This window comes from Hemibagrus wyckioides, linkage group LG01 (genome assembly GCF_019097595.1).
Source record: "Hemibagrus wyckioides isolate EC202008001 linkage group LG01, SWU_Hwy_1.0, whole genome shotgun sequence".
Lineage (NCBI taxonomy): Eukaryota > Metazoa > Chordata > Actinopteri > Siluriformes > Bagridae > Hemibagrus > Hemibagrus wyckioides.
Window position 1 is genome coordinate 20,031,565 of NC_080710.1, and position 11,338 is coordinate 20,042,902.

Consider the following 11,338-nt stretch of genomic DNA (forward strand, 5'->3'; position numbering starts at 1 on the left):
CTTAATATAAGGTTTGCATTAATAATAGAATCGTGAACTGAGCCGGTTGGGTGGGTAGGTGGGTTGGAGGGGGGTCTATTCTTCCATGGAGTGCTGGAAATCACAGAACATGTGTCGGTCAACAGCCCCAAAGTCTCCTTGGCTCTTTAGTGACATACAAAACCAACACAAAAAGTTCTATCAAATATGATCAGAGAAGAAAGTTAGACAACCTAAAACCAGCTCATATATCATGAGTAATGTTTATCAATGGCGAACATGGAAGAACCCGAGAAGCATGTATTTAACTGCATGCATAATTCTCTCTCTTTCCTCTGTCCCGTTTATTCTCCTCCCCCTCTGTTTCTTTTATGCACATATGCGGGCCGGAGCAGGCTTTCTGACAGATGAGAATTAAACAAATGTATCTGCTGGAGCTGGAGAATATTACACCCCTGAGACTTCATTTACCTCCCGCATATACGGGGGAGTTCCTCTCTGTTTTACTGCCCCACATAATCTACATCAGCTATACTCACACACAGTAGACCGGCTCGGCTCCAGCAGCACTGCTGACATCATTATTACCAAGATCATTATGGGCTGCAGAGATTCCACTGGTCTGCACTTGTTTTTCTCAGCACCTGAAAACCTGTCTGTCTTTCACCCAAAGGTGGTGTATATTTAAAAAAAAAAAAAAACCCCAGCCCTTCACACTGCGTCAAACAATAAAGCTGACAGGGTCATTTGTTTCCGCTGTTGACTTTTGTCCAATTGTCCAATCAATGTTCAGCTAATCCGTGTTATAAAGGTCATAATTGAATCTTCTTTTGTTCTTTCATTTGGGTTTGTCGCACTCATTGTGTTAACATGGCATTAAAAATTAAAGGAACTAATGCTGAGAGAGAAAATGCATATGTTTTGAGCATTATTATTATAAAATAATCATGTTTGTCTCCTAAATTGAGAGTGACTTGCACCACAATATCGGTAATTAGATGAATTATTGATGGCAGAGGGACAGGCAAGTAACCGTGCAAATAAATGGAATTGCCAGACCCAATTACGCTCTTTCGAGAGTGGCCCCATTAGGAGTGTCACTTAGGCGTCCAAATGGTGGCACTAATAAAACCACAACCAGCACTTAACCAGCTTAATTAATAGTAAGATGATTAATATTTTAATTGCTGGGCTTTAAACACCAGTTGTGATGTAGGACCCTTGACAGTGTAGTAAGTTCACGCTACAGTAAACAGTAAGTGTGTAAGTGTATAAGTGTGTGTGTGTGTCTGTGTATGAGTGTGTGTGTGTAGACATTCCATTATAGTGGTGAGGTTATGAACTTGTAGAGTAATTATATTACTCAGTATAAAACCTTTATGCCTGTTTTATTGTTTTCAGACTAAACTTCATTCAAATAACAGCATGACCACCACCACCACCAACAACAACAACCAGTCCCACTGGGAAAAAATAAATTTTAGTTATTGTATTGTATTTGATTATAAATGCTATTTTCCTTCTAGTTTAATTTTAATACTGTAATTTTAAAATCAGATGGAAAAGGTGGATCAGGTGGAAAATTACAGACATCATGATTTGAATTAATGATGTTGCATGAAATATACTAATACTTGCATGAATATCCATAAATCTGAAATGATTGTAGTGTTAGTTCTACTTTTGTCTTCTATAGGAATCTGGGATTAAAATCATCAGTGTGTAATCACTTTATGTGTATACAAGGCCTGTGCAGATGATACTGAAACTCAATTCCCAATACGCACCAACTGGATACTTCAAATAATTCCAGATGAAGCCGCCACCTGCACCCCAGCTCAGGGCCTGTGCTTTCTGAAGCCTTGAAGTGGACGAGTGTTTTGAGGTCTTCAGATCTATCACTCTGATCCAAATTTAAAGAAAATATATGGTGACATCTAGCATGCTTGGGTTCTAGCACAATAGGGGTTTATATCCTTGAGAGAACCATTAAAACTTCTCTGAAGATCACAACAATAGTTTCCACTTTCAGAAAAGGTTCTAAGTTCTTTAGACTTGGTCCCTCTTTATCAAGATCTACCTGGTATTCCAGAGGAGCAGCATGAGACGCGGCATCACACACAAACACACACACACACCTAGAGAAACCTGTCTTTCCATTTGACTTGACTAATTTGTTAATTTTCTTATGTGCATTTTTTAATGAACCTAAAAGTATCCTCCCCTGACACACTGTTATATTCTATTACATACATGGCAAATGTCCATGAATCATTCCAAACCACTGAAGGCAGTACCTTCAGTTCAGTGGAATAAATCATAGCAATGTCAATGGCGGAGAAAAAAAAGAGGCATAGTGGCCTAGATTGTACAAAGTGGGAAGAACGTGGGGGGGATAAGAGCAGCCATAGAAAGAGCAAGGTTAACTACGGCAAAATGGAGAAGAAGGCAGCGGACAAATTGAGAAATTAGCAACGCACAGAGAAGAGTCTCGAAGGACCAGGCAGTGAGGCGAGACCTATTACAAAACATGGCACCAGACAGCTGTGCTTGTAATTATCAGCTATATGTTTAGTGGGATATGCTAACCAGGGTAATGCACAGCTTCAGCTGCCATTGTTTAGCATATTTACTGTAATTTCTAAACAAAAAGGAGAGCAAAAGACCCAGGACAAGTACAGACTTTAGACATAATGCACACACAGAATGCAATGCTTTCTATCACAGCCTGTTTTGTGTCCGATGGCCAGATGTGGCACTGATGCTCTGCTGAATCCTGAGGTGTTTCACCAGCCTGCCTGCCGCAGAACACCTGCTCTCTGCCATCTGCGCTCTCTCTCTCTCTCTCTCTCTCTCTCTCTCTCTCTCACACACACACACACACACACACACACACACACACACACACACACACAGCTGGTAAGTTCATTCATTGTATTCTAGTACCTAGCTGAAAGACACTGTGCTCCATATCAGTACGTTAAATTGAGATTGTCATTTTTTTTGTGGTTTCAAAAGTGTTCTTAAACAGACAGACTCTAATTTGTCACAGAATGATGAAAAACGATGGAGAAAGCGTACAGGAAGTGTAGAGGAGCATGTAAGAGTGTATTAACTTTGCAATGATAAATGACAACATTGAGTCATTTCAGCAATGACAACATACCAATATGTTTGGTGTGAAGAATATATTCAACATGACATGTTGTAATAACATCATGTTACCTTTATGTAGAGAGTTAAATGCAAATTGTTCACAGGCATTATTACTTTATGCAGATGACAAGATGGAGGTCAGTAAAAAGAAAAGAAAACAAAGCTGAGGGACACTAATATAGAGTCATGTTAGAATGATATCATGGTAGAAGGGAGAGGAAGAAGAAGGGGATGAAGAGTGGGGAGCAGAACACACATACAAACACAAATGCACAAACACAGTGTAGACAGTTGGGTTAAGCCCACCTCAAATGTGGCAAAAGGTGTGGAACAAGGCATTCACTATTGCCCCCATTATTTTCTTGCTCCCTCCTCTCTCCCCTCTGAAGACAGACGGGATATTTTTTTTTCTACATAAAAGTAAACAACGTTGCCTGCAGGCACAATTTTCCTGGCAACACAATAAAATGTGCAGTGAATTTATGATGGTCATCCATTAGCTCTTACCAAGGAAACATCACCCATATCTGTCGTCCATCATTATAATAGAGGGTTAATGCACCAAATTTACATAAAAAAGTCATATTGTCTGCATGAATTATTTACATCTTCAGCTGTTTTTTTTTCTTTCTTTTCCTTCTCCTCTCTTTTTTCAACAGCTAGTGGTTTTCAAGCTGGATTCTCACAGAAAATCCTGACAGTAAATTCATTCCTGAGGTGGCCCTGGGCTTCTCTCTCTCTCTCTCTCTTTCTCTCTCTCTCTCTCTCTCTCTCTCTCACTCTCTCCTTTTCAACATCATCTTGCTAAACATAATTAACTCAGTCATTAATGTTCATAGTTAAATCTGCCATACATTTTTATGCATGACCTCTGATAAACAAACATAGAATATTTAACAGTAAAAAGCTTGTAAAATGATAGCAGCACAAGCATAATATTTTATGGCGATCCATAATTTAAGGGAGCAGAATTTAACTATGCTTCTAAAAGACAAAAACTAACAACAAGGGGGAAAAATGCAAGATAGAAAAAAACGTACAAGCATATGACTGTGTTCAAAGTTCGGCCTAGGACACTTTCTGATTGACAGAATGAATTTTCAAGAAGCACATAAATCCCTGGAAATGAGTAAACATTGTGTAATTAGAGCTCTATTAAAAACAGGATATTAGCTCAGCTCATCCAATGGTGTTACAGATCAATTGAATGTGAGGTGAATGAGCCGTGCTAAAGCTCCACCTCTTTCATAGCTCATCTGAGAGAGAGAGAGAGAGAGAGAGAGAGAAAGCTGCTTCAGAGGGACACCACATCCCCCAGGATACAAACTGAAAAATGATATCTACCTCTGTGACTGTTTTCCTTCATTTCCTCACTATATAGGCTTCATTCTTCTAATTTCACATGACGGCACCACAGGCTCTAACGTTTGATAGACAGCCTCCATCAGGTCTGTCTGCCAATTTTTAAAGGACCATATAAAAATAAGGAGGATATGCTGTTTATTTGTTACAAAATTTATCTGTCGATTTAGTAATAATAATAATAATAATAATAAAGTTAATTAAACCTTACGCAAAGTATACAAAGTTTGAGCTCAGTGAAAAGCATGAAATGAAAACAGGGAAAAAGTTATAAAAAAAGATTAAACTGATAAATTGTCTTTCTAGATTTGGAGCATCAGAAATCTGTTTTTGGAAAATCAATATAGATATTTTAATCATGTTTCCTCAATCCTTCTGTCATCTTCTAAAACTGGCAGAAACTCTAAAATGCAGACTTTAATGACTGGTAAATACTGTATGAGTGAAAATAAAAATGCGTGACTTACACAGAGGATCCTTAAACAAACCAAAAGCTCTTTCTTTCTCTGTGTCCTTCAGCAGGGTGTTTTCAATCTTACATAAAAACTGTTCTTTCTGTCAGTTATCGCTTTGCTCCACTGGACTTAACTCATGCTCTTAGCTTAGGGCAGAGAGAACACGGGAGTGTGAGGGCAAGGTCAGTGTCATGACCTTAAGTTTAGCCTTCTTGACCTCCAAAAACCCCCCAGTCTACTCACTGAGGAGGAAGATCATTGTCAGTGCACTGCTTCAGGCTTTCTCTCACTGTCTCTAACATACTTACTTGGAAACATAATTTAATGATTTAGTAATTGTAAAACATGCTTCTAGGTATATTACAGGCAGTTCAAAGCATGGATACACAAAAAGTTTTGCATTTTTAACTTTTACAGTCCTGTTCATTTGACCATAGCACTGCACCGGTGCTGTATTATTGTTTACTTATTTGCTGAGGAATTATGAAAAGTTGGAGTTGAAATTTTTAAGCTTACTTAAATTTACATACTGGTGACTGTGATTGAAAATCAATTTTCATCCACCTTACTAATGAACAATTACAAACCTGATGCTCCTAGGTCCTTATTTGCATTCTAAGGGCCAGGCAAAAATGTTACTGCAGAGAATTAATCTCCCTCATCAGAGAAAGCTTGTAATTTTTGACAGGTGGGTCAAGGTTTCTGTTCAATCCATCACATAATTTTCTAAATCTGCTGACTGGGAGAATTTTAATCAGCTAAAACATAGACTCTTTGAGGAGAACTTAATGCCAGACACTCAAGTTAGGAAATGCATGTCTTAGGTATTGAGTTATGGCATGTCAGGTGGATTGAGGAATGCATGTAACGCGATGCGCATTAGGAAACTGGGTCTGTGAGGCACTATCAAAGCTCCACTGTTCGCCTGAGGGCTTCTGTAGCAAGCTCACTTGCACCAGGTTATTCTAGTTTAAATAGAGTGTCAGTGCATAAGAGATCTAAGCGTGGCCCACACCGGGTCTACCTTATCTTTACCTCGACCTGCACTCAAGTTCCCAAGCATCCTCAGGCACACGATGTCTAGACTACTTCCGATAAAAAGTCAAACAAGATTCTTTACATTAGCCTGATCATGTACAGAATCATTTAGAGCAACATTATAGACCATGATCAGGTGTAGTGGGTTTCAAACTAAAACTTAAATAAAGAATAAAACACAATGATGCTGTTACAAGAAAACAACGTGGTGTTATGCAGAGTTACTCTTACCAAGCCAACGTTGACTATTTTCCCAAAACATCATTTCTGAAAGTGTTGTATTTACTCTTATACCACTGTAATTTGCCAGTTATTAAATACTGTCCAACATCCACATCTGCATCATTACTTAATATGAAGTTCCCTTACTAACCCTCGTTTTTTTTTTTTCCTCTCCTGATTTTAATAAAAGAAAAAGAAAACACAGCTGGTCATGTTGCTGAAAAGTTTGAAAGAGCAAAGTCCTCTGCACTGAAGACTCTCACATGATGGAAAGTTACTGCCACTACTTAAATTATGTGGAGTCACTATCAGATAAAGTTCCTGTGAATGAACTGTTACTATTGAAATGATAATTTATTACAATGAGGGCATTAGGTAAAAAAAATAAAAAGGTGCAGCCTAGCACCACTGTCAGCTCTGTCGCTATAGAAAAGTAATAAACACCTTCTGACTAATCATATTCGGAAATTCTGCAGTGTACAGTATCTTTTGGAAATGTGTTAAGATTACATTTTTGTAACATGGATATATTACTGTAAATACTAACAGTCCGTTTGAAGCCAGTTTGAATGCTTGGGCTGGCGAATGGTGGATGCTGCTGTTCTTTTTGATTTAATGTCCGATATACATATACGTGCATATATACATATATACAAATACTGTATAATACGTACATAGCAGAATCATTGTTACTTTTATTCTTGATTAAAAATAACACTTAGGTATAAGATAAGCTTAGTCTAGGGAGTCACTTGGTTTAGAGAGGTTTTTTTTTAGTCATACAATACGTTTTAAAAAAAAGCCTCCTTTTAAGACCCTAAAAGGTTTTTCAGTCCATCCCTTCAAGGGCTATACAGAGGTCTATAACAGAGTATTAAAAAAGATCCAAATGTAACCTATTTAAGAAACCAGACCCATTATACATCTGAAGAAATTTTTTTCTTTTTTTTCATAATCAGTGACTTTCAGTGACAGTGAATTTAAGTAAGTAAATGTGTCCTGTCATGGCTGTGTGTGTAACATGTTACATTTCCATGAGTCCCTGGTCAAATAGTTAAGCTACACACTTTGAAATGGTGCTTCTGAGTCATCATCACTGCAAATAAACTAAGCCATTTCTAGTTCAGCTTCATAAGCCTTTAGTGTTGCTCCCTCTCAGTAGTTTGACTTTGACAAATGTGAAGTTCCTCCCAAGAGTGAGGCAATGTGCGTGTGAACACCATCAGTAAAACACCCCCCTGGGTGATGCTTTCACCCCCCACTTGACTCCAGTGGCCCGTGGACAGTTAGGTGTGTTCAACCCTCTCCCGATCAATACTGACAAATGCCTGCTTCCTCTGACTGGTGTGCTTGTGTAATAATATCAGTATCACATGGGGAGCACTGTGTCCCACACACATACACACACACAGAGCCATGGAGTCAGGCAATAAATTAATCAGGGGATAAAGTGGGGAAAGCTATTGATTTTTTGTTGTGTGGAAGCAAGCTTAAGAAGAAAGCTAGGATGAGAGCAGTGGGGTGGAACAAACACACTACAGTAGAGATAAATGTGTGTGTGTGTGTGTGTGTGGCCATATCCCTAGAGTAATGCTGCTCATAACTTTGCAAACATCCCTTTAAGCATCCAACAAGTAATTTATCTAATATAATTGTCAGACTAACAGTAGAAACCTAAACTTTTGTTTAACATTTACAGTAATGAACATTTAGTGTTGTTTAGAGGCTGCTTATTTGTCATTTCATGTTTATGAAAAAGAAAAACATGGGTTTAAACTTGCAATTAGAACAATTTCATTCTGAAAATTCTCATTAAAAATGAAGTCAGGTTGGTGTCAGGAACTTTTCTCTCATTTTATTTATTAATCATGCATTGCTTTTATTTATTTTAATTCCATAAAAAAGTCTAAGTTGCTGCGTAATTAATAATACCATAAATTATGAGAAAGGCTCATTATGAAACAGTCATTTATGCAAACATTTAGTTGCAGTATGAGTATGTTGGATTGTTTTAAAAATCTCACTTTGGTTAGCAACCAGTTAGCATTGACTAGACCTGTCCTCACTCATAATGACTGATTTTCTGTGCTTGTACTTGCCTGTGATATTTTCTAATGGACTTAGCATTTTTTCCAAACTAGAAACAAACAAAATCTCATTTAATCCAAAATGACCCTAACCAGAATAAAGCTTTGATGAAGATAAATTAATAAATATGATCATTTTCTGTGATAGCGCACCACATCCTAAAATTTCTCACATGCCATGTGCCATGTAACACTGTTAGTTGTGCTCTGTGGAATCTGTGTCCATATACAATTGAGTTTGAGCCATCTGTGGATTACACGGTAATGCAGAAAGTTGTCCTTTAGGTTAATTGCTATATTAATGTATTAATTAATGCAAGAAAAAAGTGTAAAAAGGGTGTAAAATTTCTCCATAAGCTGATCAAGTGTTCAGTAATGATGATCAGCAATGAGTTGAAATACCAGTTAAAGGTTCAACACTCTAGGCAAATATTTGAAACTTTCAAAGTTCAAATATTATTATTATTATTATTATTATTATTATTATTATTATTATTATCATAAAGCCATTGTCCCTTCTCCTTGTCCAAATGTTTGAATGGTAGAGTATGTTTCAGTGATTAATCTTTCTTTCATCATAGCTATAATAATAATTATTGTACCAATTAAGTTAATATATGTAGGTTACTCAATGTTTAAACAATGCTGGTTAAACAAGTTTTATTTTAAGTGATCATGCAACCATCAGTATGTGAAGCAGTATGTAAATAGATCTGACTGTAGATAATTAATTTTCTGTAAGACCTCCTGCCTTGTGCTCCTGCGGCAGAGGTCTTGCCCTGCCCTGCCCAGGCCTGGTGCTGAGGGAGCTGAGGGTTTCATGATTCCTGCCAACTGGCTCATGTTCCAAGGGAAATCCAGCCAGCATCATCCCAGCGTGATGCAGCCAGGCCTGGCAGAGCTCCATCCATCCGGCAGACGCTCCATCCTCTCTGCTGCAACACGAATCCACAGGTCTTACTGCAGCAAGGAAGAATACAGAGAAAGATCAGAAGAGACTGTAAATGAAGACCTGCATTTGGGTCTGCAGAGCTAGTAGTAAACCCAATGTGTCTGATTACCTGCCCGGACACACTGTTTTCCTCCTCCTAAACTGCATTCAAGAGATACTGCCTTGAATCTGATATGAGTGGTTCATTTTGACAAATATGTAAGTCATGCAATGCATTCTTGACCATAAAATGCATCACACATACAGACTCCTGAAAACAAATGACTATGAAGGTGCAGGACCCTCACACTCAAGTCGAGTGTTCTTTGCCTTCTGTGTCTCAGTACTCTGCTTGTGTTGTCTCTCTGAGGCCACACACATGCATTTGTGTGTTTTCTGCATTTCTCAGGATTCATCTTCAAAGGTCAGAGTGTAGGGGGCCCAGGCGAGAGTACGTCACTCATTCAAACTCTCTCGCTCCCAGCCTCACCTCACAGAATGTTCAGTGTTACTTTACTCCTGCTTCCTACAAAGTCATGGCAGAGAGTAGTCAATATTATCTTATTGCTATTCCCTCAGAGGACATGCATAAAAAGAGGCCAGAAGAGTCACAGGACATAAAAATAGAAGTAGAAAAGGGCAGGTTGAGGTCACAACAGCTGCGTGGAAAGGAGGAGTGGTGTGTTTCACATCACATGCGTTCAAGTGATGTATCAACTCTCAGCAAAATTGATTCATACAAACTATTTCAAAAACAAACAATAATTTCTTATTGTGATAACAGTATGATCTTCACCAGAGTTTGTTTGTTGTGATCAGCGAAGCCTGTTAATAGTTTGTCTCAGTTTTGGCTGCTAAAACTTGCATGATATTATGACCACTGACATACTGATTTTCACTCACAATTTCCCAGAGATCAGAGATGTTGTAGAGGGCATTATGGTATTATTCAAGCTAGCCAGTCACAACTATATTTACCAAGTCATTCAATTTATCATCATCTGACATTGGTTACTACTACTACTACTACTACTAATAATGTGTTATTAGGGTGGTTAGAAGGGTGGCCATGCCAGTGGCTAGTATCATGCAAATGCATGATGACCATTGCAATTGGTACATAATTCTTATTTTTCTACTGCATGAAGAAATAATTCTTACTATACAATAGTTACTTCTGATCCATTAATCTGGTCCATTCCAAGGGTGCTGACATTTACCATAACATCACTGGTACTTTAAATAGTTTGTGTTTGTTATATAAAATACCAGTTTCAGCAACAGTTCATTATATATACTGCTACTGTACTTATTATGGGAAGTCTGTCAGCCTGTACATTGTATGGCTTTCTTGGGGGGAACAAAAATTAACAAAATATTTGGCTGTATTTTATCTGAAATGTTGGCTACTCGATATTAAGTTCTTGTTTATAGAGCTGTCATATAAAAGCAATATCACACTCGCAAATGTGCTCTTGTACTGGATATTAAGTCTCAGTCATACTGATGTTTATGACAAATCACAGCTATGCTGATGTTCAGCAGAACCACACTTTTGTGTGATGTTGTTTAATTGTAGTACGGTATTACTGTAAAAGCACTGGTAAATCTTTTGACTGGTCCCATGATAAATCCAAGACATGCTTGTTAGTAGTTAAGTGTTGCAAAAAAAATAATAACAATCCAAACCAACCAAAAACAAAACAAAACAAAACAATTATGATTTTAAAGATGTGAGTATTGGTACATAGAGATTTGCTAACACAGCCAGCAAAATTACACTTTGTAAATCGTTATCAATTATCACGCCTCATGTACCATTGCAGCAGGAGTTGTTTATTTTATCTCTAGCAAGAGATGCCAGCAGCTATAGAGAAGCCTAAAGAAGAAAGCTATTGGTTTCAGTGAACATGTTTATGGGATCAGAAATAAGACTTCATCTGCAATGTATACATTAATGACTTTACTTTTACATTCTTGGAATGAAATGGACTGCATGCTTCCGTGCTTTCGTACGCGTGAATAAGACTTGTGTGTATGTGTATGTGTGTGTGTGTGTGTGTGTGTGTGTGTGTGTGTGCAACCCCTAGACCTGGGCTGGGGACTAC